At 44.1% G+C, this 15,349-nt stretch overlaps 1 protein-coding gene across 1 annotated transcript in view; it reads right to left on the reverse strand.

Moving 5' to 3' along the window:
• VOPP1 (VOPP1 WW domain binding protein) overlaps window positions 1–15,349 on the reverse strand; it is a 459,612-nt gene that overhangs the window by 82,085 nt on the left and 362,178 nt on the right. The gene's annotated exons all lie outside the window — the stretch shown is intronic.

Below are 15,349 nucleotides of genomic sequence, written 5' to 3' on the forward strand. Positions count from 1 at the left end.
CACAACCCGCGCTGCGGGGTTTTCAGATCATCGTGCGGCTGGATTTTCGACTCAAGTACCACTGGGTGTGGAAAAACAACACAAGGCCTGCACGGACCCAAGAGTGCTGACTGGATCGATGCATCGCTCTCCTGCGGAGAAAAGAAACTATGCGCCTGACCCGGCGAAAGGAGAAACAATGCAAGGTCTCGCTCGTGAGTGGAATCAACGCATCGCAAGCCCTTTTTGATGCGCACTCGCCCGTGCAGGGTTATTTTTGACTCACCCAAGGTACTTTTTCACACTAACAGTGTTAGTGTGTGTTTAAAACTACTTAAAGACTCTTTTTGCATTTTTATTGATAACTTGACTTGTGTATTGTGGATTTTTGTCGTGTTGGACTTGTTTTGTTTAGATAAATACTTCCTATTTTTCTAAACTGGTGTGTCATTTTGTAGTGTTTTCATTAAGTTACTGTGGCGGTCATTCTGACCCTGGCGGTCAAAGACCGCCAGGGCGGAGGACCGCGGGAGCACCGCCGACAGGCCGGCGGTGCTCCAATGGGGATTCCGACCGCGGCGGTAAAGCCGCGGTCGGACCGGCACCACTGGCGGGCTCCCGCCAGTGTACCGCCGCCCCATTGAATCCTCCAAGGCGGCGCAGCTTGCTACGCCGCCGAGGGGATTCCGACCCCCCCTACCGCCATCCAGATCCCGGCGGTCCGACCGCCGGGATCCGGATGGCGGTAGGGGGGTCGCGGGGCCCCTGGGGGCCCCTGCAGTGCCCATGCCACTGGCATGGGCATTGCAGGGGCCCCCGTAAGAGGGCCCCTACATGTATTTCACTGTCTGCTGCTCAGACAGTGAAATACGCGACGGGTGCAACTGCACCCGTCGCACAGCTTCCACTCCGCCGGCTCGATTCCGAGCCGGCTTCATCGTGGAAGCCTCTTTCCCGCTGGGCTGGCGGGCGGTCTGAAGGCGACCGCCCGCCAGCCCAGCGGGAAAGTCAGAATTACCGCCGCGGTCTTTCGACCGCGGAACGGTAACCTGACGGCGGGACTTTGGCGGGCGGCCTCCGCCGCCCGCCAAGGTCAGAATGAGGGCCTGTGTGTGTTGGTACAAATACTTTACACTTAGCACTCTGAAGTTAAGCTTACTGCTCTGCCAAGCTACCAAGGGGGTAAGCAGGGGTTAGCTGAGGGTGATTCTCTTTTACCCTGACTAGAGTGAGTGTCCTTGCTTGAAGAGGGGGTAACCTGACTGTCAACCAAAGACCCCATTTCTAACAGGCAGGAAAACAGGATTTGTGTTCACAACAAATGACACGAGCCAATCTCACATCCCATGGTAGACCTTGTCTCATGACCGGTGGCACGGCCCTGTCTCACAACCAATGCCACAACCCCTCAAGACAGATAGCACGACCCAGTCTCACAACCGATTACACTACCCCATCTTAGTTACAGAGCTCTGCACACAACCAATGAGGTGACACTTGTGGAACATGTTTGAAAATAACATTTTGTGTTAAAAAATATTGATATGTCCACATTGAGTGTTCAATTCTCGCTGCATGTTTTGACAGTGCCCTATTTGAACATATTTAGATGTATTCATGCATTTAAGACTATAACTAGATATTAGTGATTCACAAGTGAAACATCTTGGTTTCACGTTTCTCAGGTACAGTCATCCCTACCTGAGAGCATTAGTGGAATGAAGAAAGAAAGGACAGAGACCACACTCCCTCAAATCCCTTTCCCATCCTCGAGACAGGGTAAATCATGGCTCAGCAAAATAGCCTGCCATTTACATTAGTAAACAGAAGTCTAGAGGCCCCAGGCCACATATGACCTATGGCTGTCATTCAATGCATAACAATATATGAACTCACCCCCACCTTCGCATACATTACAAAACATTTTAGGTAGGCTGAAAAAGACAATGGGCCTGATTCTAACTTTGGAGGACGGTGTTAAACCGTCCCAAAAGTGGCGGATATACCACCTACCGTATTACGAGTTCCATAGGATATAATGGACTCGTAATACGGTAGGTGGTATATCCGCCACTTTTGGGACGGTTTAACACCGTCCTCCAAAGTTAGAATCAGGCCCAATGTGTGTGGGCTCATGACTGACTCGTCATTCCCTCTCCTATAAAAAAGGTCTCAGCCTCACACAAGAGGATAAATTACTCTTCTCGCCATTGCACTAGTTTTCCACTACTAAGACTAAATGAACTGAAAAGAAATCACAGAAAGTTGACAGAATACAAAGGTGCAATAATTTAATTTTCAAAGCCATGCAAATCAAGATTTATGTGACTTTGTATAAGAGATATCCCCACAAGGTGACACGATTCTGCCCTGCCTTGCATTTGGGGAGACATTAAATAAGTGAACCATGGGTGTTCCAGTGCATCCACCTATGTTTGTTGACCCATATATACTACAGTCAGTAGACAATGGTTTGTGCCAGAATGGTCCCCCTACCTGAAGCTTGTAGGCTGGCCCTTGTTACTTCCTAATTGTATGTGTGCTTCATTCTGCAGCACCCACATAGTGAGGAATAATCCTCCAAGAAGAGTTTTTGTGCAGGATGGTATGCCTTCCTGACCAAAAACCATTCTGGGCACAATGCAGACACCCTTGTGTCATGGTACAAGGGTGTCTGCATTGGTGCTAGGCAGCCAGAGGTGAGCCAATGCTGTAAGTGAGCAGATCTGAGCCATATCTTTGTAGGCATGGCATATTTATGTTCTCTCCCTATCACACAATGCAGCAACTTCCCTTTATACGATGAGTCAAAGTTTAGTAAACCTACCCCAATGTTTCGGCCATGGACCTACAAGTTCTTGGCATCAACAAACCTGTCAGATAGGAGTCACAGTTCACTCAAGTGGGACTAGAGAAGGGCTTCAGCAACAATACCTGACATAAACTCCCAACCAACAGTTCACATATATTGGGGTTTGACCTTCCCACCCTGTAACGGGTGGGAATGGGGTTTGACCTTCCCACCCTGTAACGGGTGGGAAGGTCAAACCCCAAGGAAGTATTCTTTCCGCAAGTCGTTAGGCATGTTGTACATCAACGAAAAATGACCATTTATGTGAACAAGTGAACTACAGTATTAAGTGAACCGCCTACATAACATAATCACTTGTCTTTTTCAGACTGCTTCATACTGAACTCGTGCTTTTTCTAAGCACTATGCCTGACAGGTGATACCATTACTAACTTTAGGGGAATTCTGGTAGGTTTCTTCACAAACTGTCCCCACATCTCACGTTTGCCACTGCAACATAATTTTATATTGCTTATTATGGTGTAGCAAGAGTTTTCATTGAGTTCTTTATTCAAAAGAAAAATAGGCCACAACTTATCACAAGCAGGGCTGCCACCTTCCACAGAGAAAACTACTGACTAATTGTTTTAAGATTCTGCAAAGGCCTGGCCATAATACTTAAATAGGACTTTATCTGAAATTATCCATATTCACATTTAACATGGCTTTGCTACCGCTGACTATCAGGCAGCTTTAGAACACACTTTTAAGCATTTTCTTCCTATGCTTGCTGTTTTAAGTGTACAATGATATCAGGATTAAAAAATGGGGGCATTTTTTTTATTTTTGTACCTACCGGGACAATAAAATACTAGTCATGCAAGGAAACACTTGCCTAAGGCAATCCTCGTCAGAAACATTTCAAGAGGTTTGCAGTGTTATTGAAAGTGTATAGATCAGTGCAGAACACAAAAAGAGCTCAATAGAGAAGTTCAGCATTGACATGACCGATCATGCTACTGACGTGAAAAAGCCACTCACAATGCTACACAAGGCAGTGAAACTGAGTACAAAATCACAATGTTGACAAGGAAATGACACAAATGAAAATGTCACAGTTTTAGGATTGCTTAAATTAAACATCTCTTTTTCGATGGGCTTTATTTCTAAAGCCACTTCTGAATGTTGTATGATTAGGAAGAGCCGAGTAGCTGCCAACTTTTCAGATTGCTTATGTGTGACTTTTACATGGTTTCAGAGTAAGCGTGAGGGACATTACACTGCTGACTGTGTGACTCTGTGAGCGACACTTTGTTGCAATTAAACCCAATCAATTAACTAAATGAAAAGGGATCAATTTCCAAAATTACCCTCATATGAGAAATGAAAAGCTCTAAAAAAGGCCTTGAAACTCCTGCAAACCCCCTGAAACGGAATGTCACCAACTTCTAGTGGAACTTCTTCCCTCAGGTTCCTAGTGTTGGATTGACCTGTCTGTTCAAAGTTAGTGCTGATTGGAGCCACCCTCAGGTGTGCACATGCGGCTCTCTTCAGCTGACCTTGGCATTCCCGAAAGGCAGAGTCTTCGTTACCTTGATTCTGCGCCTCCAGGGTCCATCAGTACTAGCCTCCCACAATTGAGACATTCCAGTCGATTCAAGTCACCACGATGCTGCAGTATTTGCAGGTGTCAGCTCCCACATGCATCCCCAACCCGCTGGGGGCTATCTGCAGGAGGACTAAGGATGCTAGGAACATTTTTTGTGTAACCATGTGAGGAGACAAGGACTGAAGAGGTCCCAGAGGCAGTTAAATGTTACAGAATTTTAACAATACAAAGTACACAACTTAGGCTAAAATTGGGAACACCATAGCAAACCAGTCACATCTAGACCGAGGCCCAGCTGACAGTCTGAGCTTGCGTAACAGAGCAGAGTCAACAAAAATAGTGCAAGACACTGCCCTGATCCATTTGTGCTGCAGTCAATCTGCTTGGCTGTTTACTATAATGTTTCACTTAGGTTCACAAGAATGTTGATGCAATCACAGATCACGTGGTCTAGGTAGGTACACTATCAGAGGCTGGCCTTGCCCAGTGCAGAGTGTTGTGACTACCTGGGTGAAACAACTAGCAGCGCTGTATCGATTTGTGACAATTAGTTGCTATGGCTGTAGCCATAGTGAGACAACTAACCTGTAATTTTCAGAGCACTGAGCATACAGAGCACGCAATTTTAGGCCGCTGCCTGTAGGACCCTAATTATTAAGTATATGACACAGCTATCTAGTGCTCCTCATTACGGGTGGTCCAAGGGGTGCTTTAAATGAGTTACTAATGCGTTTTAATAGTGATGCAGACACCAGAACTAAAATGTATTAGTCTGACCCCAGATACATGGTACCTGTCAGGGCTGCAGTCCTGCTCTTGCAACAAGCTCAACTGCCTACCTACGGAAACAGCCTGTCCTTAAAAATCACACTGATGTTGCTTTGTTAATTAACTTACCTACAGAAAATGAGACAGAAAATACAACTTAATTGCCATTATCACATTATAATTCAGTGGATGTGCAGAAAAGGGACCTTTCAAACACTATTATTGGTACAAACGTCTCCAGGGGTTGGCAAGGAATTCAGGGAACAATTCACAAAACAATTTTCAGGACTTAGGTTCACAAAGGTTTTGCAAATTGCTTGATTAACAAGTACACATTCACGTTTTCTATTTATATATTGGGAATGTGCACTCATAAACTGATTTACCAACGCATAATATTACATTACTAAGGTTTAGTATAGCATGTAAGCACTTTTGCAAATATGGTGGAGATGCCATGGAAATCCAGTGAATTACCACAAAAATGTGGTCTGTGGGTTTTCCCAAATGGTGGCAAGGTGCATTTTCACAGTTTGTAAGGTTGGAATGTCTGAATTTTAAAACAATCCTACCACCTCAGCTTAAAACATTCTGTGACTCTGCCTGGTTGTGTATTCCTAGTCTGGGCCAGACTGACAGTTGGGCTGTTTGTGAATCCCCTCTAGACAGTGACACAGGAGCAGGGATGTAACCTGCATATCCTGATGGGCCAACTGGGCTAGAGTGGAGGGAAGAGTGGTCACTTACACCTGAAAGGGCTGTGCCTGCCCTCACACAATGCAATCTCCATACCCCTGGTGTGAGTCTGGAGCCAGGCCTGGGCAAGGCAGGATATTGTGAACAGAGACTTTCCTTTGATGTTTCCCTACTTCAAAGGCAGAAAGGGGTATAAGTAGTGGACCCAAAACCCCAGATTTTCAGATTACTTCTGGAAACAAGAGGAACCTCTGCCAAGGAGAAGAGCTGAAGAGATGGGGAGGGGGAGTACTGCCCCTTTATCTGTGTCATTATGCTTTGCTGGGTTGGCCTGCAGTTGTTGCTTATGCCTGAAAGAAGACACAGACTGAACTTTGTGGTATATTCCTGCTTGTGAAGTGTATCCAAGTACTTGGACTGAGCTTGCCTCTTGTTTTGAAGTCTCAGGGCTTTCAAATACTTCCTCTACCAGCACCTGGACTCTATGCTGAGTTTCCTGCCTTGCCAAGAGGTGCCCTATCCAGCCATTGGGCCCTTGAAAGGTGAAGCTGGTAGAAAAAGGCTGAAATCCATGCAGAAGATGCTGTGCGGGAAAAACTTTGACGCGTCACCTGCAACGCGGGCGTAAAAATGATGTGCCACATGCTTCTCGGCTGAAATCGATGCACCAACTGAATCATGCCTGGGAAATCTACGCATCACCTGCACCGTGGTTGGAAAAATGATGCAACACCAGCTTGCGGCTGCTGAAAATGACTCAAACCCCATGTAACGCAATTTTCCAAGACCGTGCAGTCGGATTTCTCACACATCATCGATGGGCGTCAAAAATCAACGTAAACCTGCGTGGACCCAAGGTGTCCCATCTGGAAAACGACACACGGTCTCACTTGCGAGTGAGAAAACAACACATCACTGACTTAATCAACACACGATCGCCTAGGCGGCAAAGCAGGTACTTTGTGTAACAACAAAGTTTCCATTGTTTTCTATGGAGTAAGACTCGTTTTATTTTAAAAAATTCATATCTTGACTTGTGTATGTTGAATTTTTTTTGTTTTGGTCTTGTTTGATTTGTTGCAGTACAAATACTTTACACATTGCTTTTGAGATAAGCCTGACAGCTTGTGCCAAGCCACCAAGGGGTGGGCAGGGGTGATCTTAAGTGTGTATTTCCATTGCCTTGTCTAGAGTGAGGGTCCCGGCTTGGACAGAGTGCAAACTGACTGCCAACAAGAGACCCCATTTCCAACAACAGTATACATTGCTATTTACTGCAGCGCCTTGAATTAAGCGCTACTACAACTAGGTTGGTGTTGCTGGCTGCTGGTGACTGTACTGTCCCTAGAGGACTGAACAGCCCCAGATCAGTGCTTAATTTGAGCCAGTGGTAGCTGATGGGGGGCACCAGTACTCATTCTTGAGGGCCTGAACTTATTTTTCTGCAACAGACATTTACAAGAGTAAGAGAGGGTAAAACACACAAACGGGAAAGATGGGTGAAGGGAAAGGCGGGAAATATATCTCAAAGGGAGAAAGCAACAACCTGCAAGAGTGAGCAGAACGGATAGCAGTGTCTGCCAATGGATTTAAGAGGTATGAGGTGGTATTCTGTGCGAGACCATTTAATTTCACTGGATGCATGTTTCAGAGCAGAGTTTTGGGAAAGGGCACTCTTTCATTTATAAATTGAGATGCTGACTCAACTATATCTTTCAAATCAGAATTTTACCTTTTACTTGTCCTGACCTGAGAATGGAACATACGTGGGATGGGGAGGAAACTCAAATGTGAGCAGAAGCTAAAGGTAAACCCAGCCGTCTATTAGAATAATTGAAGTCTGCTTCAACTGAACTCACAAACTGATTAAGTAAAAACGTCACTATTGTTGAAAATAGTAGAAATGACACACTTTTACTGTAGGCCCTCACTAAGCGTGGCCCAGTAAAAGGGGTTGGTAATGCACACAGGTTATTACAGATACTGAAATTACAGGGATACTTTGTCCCAGAATAAGGGGAGATCACAAGTTGAGCCTCAATAGATCCACTTGGAATGGGGGATACCATGCAGGAATTAGTGTTATTGCTTTCACTTCCATATATAAACTAGTAATCTGTTGCAAATCCTCCATTTGTGATCACGCTGACCTCCTATGAAATTATACGCCCCTCAATAAGGTTCTCCTGAGATGGGCAGTTCTGCAATGAGCCACAGACTATTTTTCTCCTGTGTTTTAACCTGTATAGGTATATTTATAGCTGTTTATACCACCTGTGGTACACGATCTGTCAGCTCAAGGTCAGAGGTGCCTAGAAAAAACAGCTAGGAAACAGTATGATTGTCAATCCTCTGTCCGACACCTTATTGCAATTACTTACCGCATTTATGGCACCAGTACTAAGCTCATCAAAACAGATTTTTTTATCCCACTTCAGTCTCCTAATGCTTAAAGATGACAATATGCAACTAATTGTGTGCCTCTAATGTGTTTTATGGTAAATTAGTTATACGCCTTGAAGTGTGTGTCCACAGTACTATGGCTAGGGGAGCTAATGTGCCCTACCTCAACCGCAAACAGTTGGTCACACCGTCTTCTACATTATTTACACTTAGGCCTGGTTTTAACAAGGACTGCGGAAGTACTGATCTGACGCTGCACAATTTTGTTGTGCACTTTTAGGCTTTTATAATGTCAGGTAAATTGATGTAATGATTTGCACCATTTGTTGCATCACACAAGCATCTGCACAGAACGTTAGTAAATAACGTCCTTCGTGTGACATGTCCTTATTCTTATTAAGCAGCATGTCTTTATCCGTATTAAGTAGCTCTTATTCTCCTTGACCTACTCTTCTCTACTTAACATTTTATATTCTGTTTTCAAATCCGTTGCTATTCTCAAGGTATAAAGTCAATGTAAGATGCTAAAGAAACCACAAAACAAATGAATCCCCTGGTGAACAGAGGAGCCAATCGAGTGTGCAGTAAGGTCACAGCAATCTACTTGTCAAATATGCTTAAGAAGAGGATCTTGCTAGGGCACAAGATGATCAAGTGTTTATCTTTTGACAATGAATTGCTTAGCTTTCACAGCGAAAACATTTGTTATCGTCAACCGGATTTTCTGCAGGTTAGACAGATGACATGACTCCAAAGAATGGGCCAGGGCTCCAGCAGCCTGCCCCACCTCACCACCAGTGATGAGGAATTGTTGAAGGTAAAGGTTGAGCATCAAAAGCAGGAGGAGAAACAAGAAAAGGCTCGGAGGACACAGAGGTGGAGAAAACTAACAATCAGCCAAGGATGTTTTAGTTTTCTTGCAGGGTAGTAATGGGGAGTAAGTAGATACTGCTGAATCCCGCTCTAGATATGGTGAATGTGTGAATCATGTTACTGAAAGTGACAGGGTTTCAATGACCAAATTACCAATAATCCACCGATCCAAGCACCACAAAGTAAACAATACTCTGGCTTCCCTTTCCAGTATGACAGAGAGGCTTCTTAGAGGTCACAGGAGCCTACAAGCCAAAGGGCGCCACATCAACCAGTGAGTGTTAGACCTGGCATCCTTGGCATGGTTTTCCCCTTAATGTTTTGTCTTCAACCCTCCTGTTTCGCTGACTTTATTTTTGAGGCTCTAGGACACTGGGAACTTTACCACTAATAAACAGTGCTAAAGTGCTTGTGCTCTCCCCTTAAAATATGGTAGATCTGTTATAACCAATTGGTATATTTTATTCCCTTGTAAGTCCCTAGTAAAATGGCTCTACCTATGCCTGGGCATGTAAATTAATTGCTACTATTGGGCCTGCAACACTGATTGTGGCATCCACTTAAGTAGCCCTTTAAACATGTCTCAGGTCCGTCATTGTAGCCTGTGTATGCAGTCTTAAACAGCCATTTCGACCTGGCAAAAAAGCCCCTTTACCATGCCCCAAACTTCCTTTTTAATGCCTGTAAGTCATCTTCAGGGTAGGCCTTGGGCAGCCAAGAGAGCAGGGTGCAATGTACTTAAAAGGTTGGACTTTTAGTTTTACATGCCCTGGCAGTGAAAAACTCATAACTTGGTTTTTCATTACTGCAAGGCCTACCTGTCACGTAGGTTAACATTGGTGTTACCTTATTACATTTAATAATCTGTAACTTCCAATTGCACATTGGTAATCAGTTCATGTTTGGTGTCTTTGGACACCTAAATCCTCTCTTATGGTAAAGTCGGATTTGTAATTACAATTTTGAAAATGCCACTTTTAGAAAGTTGACATTGTCCTTGCTTTAGCTTCTTAGTGTCTGCAGCCTGTCTCTGGCTCACAAGACTATGTGTAGCTGACAGTTGGGCTTTGTGTATTCTCCTAGACAGCCACACACAATGGAGAGCATAGGTGTGTCTGGATGGGCCATCACTGGCAGGATGGGAGGTCAGAGCTGGGCACAGCCCTACTTACACTTGAACAGGATGCGCCCTGCCTCCCCAGAAAGGGCTTCATACTTCCTGTGGTTGGTCTTGATCCAGGGCAAGGGAGGAGGGAAACCTGTGCACTTCAAAGGGAAACCTCTAAAAGTCTCTCCAACCTCAAAGAAGGCACCTGGTATAAATATTGGACTTCAGACACCAACTCTTCAGTACACTTCTGGAACTGTGGGCACTGTGCTAGGAAGAAGGACTGATGTGCTGCTGAAAAGACTGCCACCCTGCTGTACTGCTGCCTTGTTTGTTTGCTACCCTGCTGCCCTGCTGTCCCATTGCATGAGTCAGAGTGATTGGAACCACATCCGAAAACAGGCTTCCCCATATGACTCCAAGGCTAGTCTACTTGCCTCGTGTTCAGAGCCAATAGGACATAACAGGCTCCAAACCACCTGAACCAGCACCCACATTTAGTTGGAGCAATTCCCTGAGCCCCACGTGCTGCCCCTCAGGAACTGGACTGTTGGTTTGGCCTGAGAGAGGCTGAATTGAAGCTTTTGGGCTCTTCACAACTGCAAACAGGCCCGGTGGCTCTGAAACCTTGTCGTGTACACCCCCTCAACATGAAGTTCTGTCAGCCTAATCCTTTGCACTACAGCATCAACCACTAGCAGGAAGCGTCACTGCAAAGCACAGGCAAAATCATTCCCAATGACAACAGAATCTTTGCACTGCAGTGATGCCTGTCCACAAAGCTATCTCTGATCCTTGTGCTAAGTCGATGACCATCCACAATGCTTCACAGAACCTCCCAGTTCCCTCTACCATAAAAAGGGACTCTTTGCGCTGGACTGAGAAGGAAACTTTTCAGTCAGACTAACCAGGTCACTGTATCTAACTGGCGCACCATCGTGGTCAGCCTGAACATGCAACTTTCTTCCAGTTAGCGTAGCCAGATAGGCGTGAGTGGCTCTTTCGTCTTTTTGGTGCTATTTATTCTTAAATCCTTAAAATTGCATATCTCCAGTTCTATTAATTAGATTTGTGTTGTTTTGGTCTTAATTAATTTATTACATGTTGCTCACTATTTCTAAGTTGATGTGTGTTTTTCTTGTGTTGCATTTTTTATTACTGTTTGAAGTGATATATAAATACTTTACACATTGCTCCTAAGTCAAGCCTGACTGATCTGTGCTAAGCTACTGGAGAGCTGAGTCCAGGTTAATTTGAGGTTTGCTTGTGCTTTACCCTGACAAGTATACTGGTTGCTGCTTGAGTAGGGATTTACCCTTCCTCAACAAGTAACCAAACCTCTTTTATGGGGATGAGCTGCATGGCCACACATGACCATGGAGGTGTTTTGAATGTAAATTTCAAGGGTATAAACAATGAAAATTATGTTCCTGTTCCTGCCAGGCCAGTGTGATGGCTGATAGTGGTTAGGTGTTATAGGTGGCCCCTGCATTGAAGAACCTAAAGAGAACCCTGTACAAACAGAATATACTATAGGGTTTCCAGCACAATAAAGTACTTGGTATGTTTGGGAGACAATCTAATAAAATCAGACATCCAAGAAGCACTGAGATTTAAATGGCATTGTAGCTAGAACCAAACATAATGAAATCCTTTTTGCATTTACATCCACCAGAAGAAGCTCAGACTGACACCTTTAGCAGCAGTTGCCAACCAACAAAACCAGAGGAGGTTTCACACCACGATTAACCTACCATTATGTGCTATTGCTTCAACCATGCCATGTCTGTACCACAGTGTCGGCCCCATCAGAAAACCCAGCAGCAGTCCAATCACCATGGTACTATGATGTTACAGGATTTTAAATTGTACAAGCTTGTGGCCCACATAGTCCAAGCAAGCATTAGAAGTTGAGAACTGTTCTTTCTGTTGCTGTCTCAGGTTCCCTGCTTACTTCATCCTCACTAAGTAGCGATTGATGGTCGCAACACAAACACGTGCACACCATGTTTCACTTGAGCATTGTGTCTTTTTTGCTTTTGTGCAAAAGGTCTGTGGCAGATGGCCAGTGTACAGTGAGTTTACTGCACATAAGAAGTGGACCTAACACCTTGGATTGAATACATTATTCATGTTGTGTCACATTGTGCAAGTATTCTTTTGCAAACAGGACCAATGTACACCACAGTCGCAGAACTCCGGACTCTTAAACAACACTGCAGGAATCTAGAGAGACATTGGTGTTCCAACAAAACCCATGCCAACTTTGACTCTTTCAAGTCGGCCCTAAAGGCTTACACCTCCAACTCAGGGAAACCAAGAAAGAAGCCCTCACCACCCGTATCGAAGCCAGCACCAACCATGCCAGAGAACTCTTCAGCATTATCAGAGAATAATCCTGCCCCCGCCATGACGAACACAATCCACCCCTCCCAAGCCCTCTCAGACTTCCTCCACCACAACATCACCGACATCTACAGAAACTTCTAGACCCAGCACACTGACCTTTGACCCTCTCAACACTAGAACAGACACCACTGTCCCTCAGATCACAAAATGGAAGCAGCTCCTTACAGAGGACACCATCAAGACCTCCATCCACTCTGGATCTCCTGCAGAGCCCAGCCCGCACTAATTACACAACCTAGGAAAAGAAGCAATCCGAGCATCCCTAATGGAAATCCTCAACACCTCCATCACCACAGCCACTGTTCCCGAAGCTTGGAAACACACAGAGGTCAAGCCAACCCCAACAAGCTCAAGAATTACCGCCCAATCTCACTCCTACTGTTTCCACCAAAGTCCTGGAAGAACCATCAACTGCTAGCTCACAAACTACCTCGAGCTCAACAACTTAATAGACCCATCCCAATCCAGATTCCAACCAAATCAGAACACTGAGACCACATTGATCATAGCAACCAATGATATCAGATGCCTTTTTGACCTTGGAGGAGCAGAGGCCCTCATCCTCCTCTACCATTCTGCAATGTTCGACACCATCTCCCACCACACCCTGATCACCAGACTCCACACCATCGGCATCACAGACAAAGCACTCAACTGGATCTCTTTCTTCCTCACCAGCTGAGCACAGAGGATCCTACCCCCACCTTTTGTCTCTGCCCCCAAAAACATTGTCTGTGGTATCCCCCAGGGCTCCTAGCTCAGCTCCACCCTCTTCAACACCTACATGACTAGCCAGCATCGCTCGTACCCACGGTCTCAACATCATCTCATACACAGATGACACCCAGCTCATCCTCTCCCGCAAATTATACCACCCCCACACAAAGCAACTTCCAAAACACCATGACAGACATCACCACCTGGATGAGGTCCAACTGCCTCAAGATTAACTCAGACAAAACAGAGATCTTCATCTTCGGAAAAACACCTTCCCATGGGAAGACAGGTGGTGGCCCACCAGCTTCGGTCTTCCACCTGCTCCCTCTAGCCACACAAGCAAACCTCGGGATCATCCTAGACACCCAGTTGACCATGAAGCAACAGATCAACGCTGTCTCATCGGCCTGCTTCAATATCCTGCACATGCTAACCAAGATCTTCCATTGGATACCCACCTCCACCAGGGAGACAGTCCCACAGGCTCTCATCTCCAGCCGACTCGACTACGGCAATGCACTGTATGTCGGTAGCACAAAATAGCTCCAAAACCACCTCCAGATCATCCAGAATGTGGCAGCAAGACTCGTTCTCAACCTCCTGAGAAGAGCTATCATCACTTCCACCTCAGGGCCCTCCACAGGCTCCATGTGCAGCATAGAGGCCTCTTCAAACTCCTCATGCATGCATACAGAGACCTCCACAACTCTGGACCCACCTTTATCAACAACCACCTCTCATTCCACTGACCGACCAGAGAACTCTGCTCAGCCACCCTCGCGCTGGCCCACATCCCCCCAAATGAATGCTTCAGAGGACACGTCTTCTCCAACCTAACCACCCAGTCCTGGAACAACCTCCCTCTCCACCTTAACACATCCCCCTCACTGAAGGACTTCAGAAAACAGCTCAAGACTTGTCTCTTCGACCACCACTACGAGCAGCCGGGCAATTCCCGCGACACCAAAACAGTGCCTGGAGACTCCCTGGGTGATAAGCTCACACTCTACAAGAACCCCCTGATTGATTGAAGTTTTCTTTCTCCCACAACCACATTCCATTAGGCACTACAGTAGGGCTCATGTAACAAGGGGCCTGATTCACAAAGGTAACTTATACTTTTGAGTAAGTTTAGTACTTTTGGCTATTCACAAAATCTGAGTGCAAGTTACTACTAAAATATAAAACAGTAGTATGACCAGCACTAAACATGACCAACCACTACTACTGCAACACCCCCCATAGAAAAGAATGGCTTAAAAAACCACAGGAAATAATGGTTACTTTGGTTATTAAAAAGAGTAAAAAAATTTAAAGTATAAATAAATATAAATTAATATTCCCAAATGTGTATACAATTAATACATATTTGTTATTTAATTAAAACGTATTTCAGTAACCTATTTTAAATTTAAAAAAAGAATGTAGCAATACATTTTATAAAACAAATAATAATAATTTCAATTAGTTTACTACATCACCATCAATAATTATTAATGCAAATTAAAACTATATTGATATTTCTGTAGGTGGGAATTTATTTTTTAATTTAAACTTCAGAAAAATAATTTAAATTTAATTTAATATAGTGCCATTAAAACGTTTTAATTCAAAATTCATTTTAATAGTGATGTCCTTTATTTGTTTTATCACTAAATATACAAAATTACTTTTCATTAATATTTAACATTACATATTTTTAACATTTATTTTTGAGTTTAATACATGTTTTTAAAATTGTTCTTATACTTTAGAAAAATTATACTTTAGAGATTTCTCTACGTAAAGTATAGGACAAAAAAATGTATTTAACATGAAAAAAAATATAAAAATATTCTTATGTTAAAAAATATATGGAAATAATACTTTCTATTTGCAGCTAAATAATAAACAAGTACTACTTCTATATGTTTTTTAACATTTATTTTTATTTATTACTATCTATTTTTTGTCATTTTTAATAATTTAATTTAATGTAACATTATTTTCTATGGGG

This window comes from Pleurodeles waltl, chromosome 2_1 (assembly GCF_031143425.1).
Source record: "Pleurodeles waltl isolate 20211129_DDA chromosome 2_1, aPleWal1.hap1.20221129, whole genome shotgun sequence".
NCBI lineage: Eukaryota > Metazoa > Chordata > Amphibia > Caudata > Salamandridae > Pleurodeles > Pleurodeles waltl.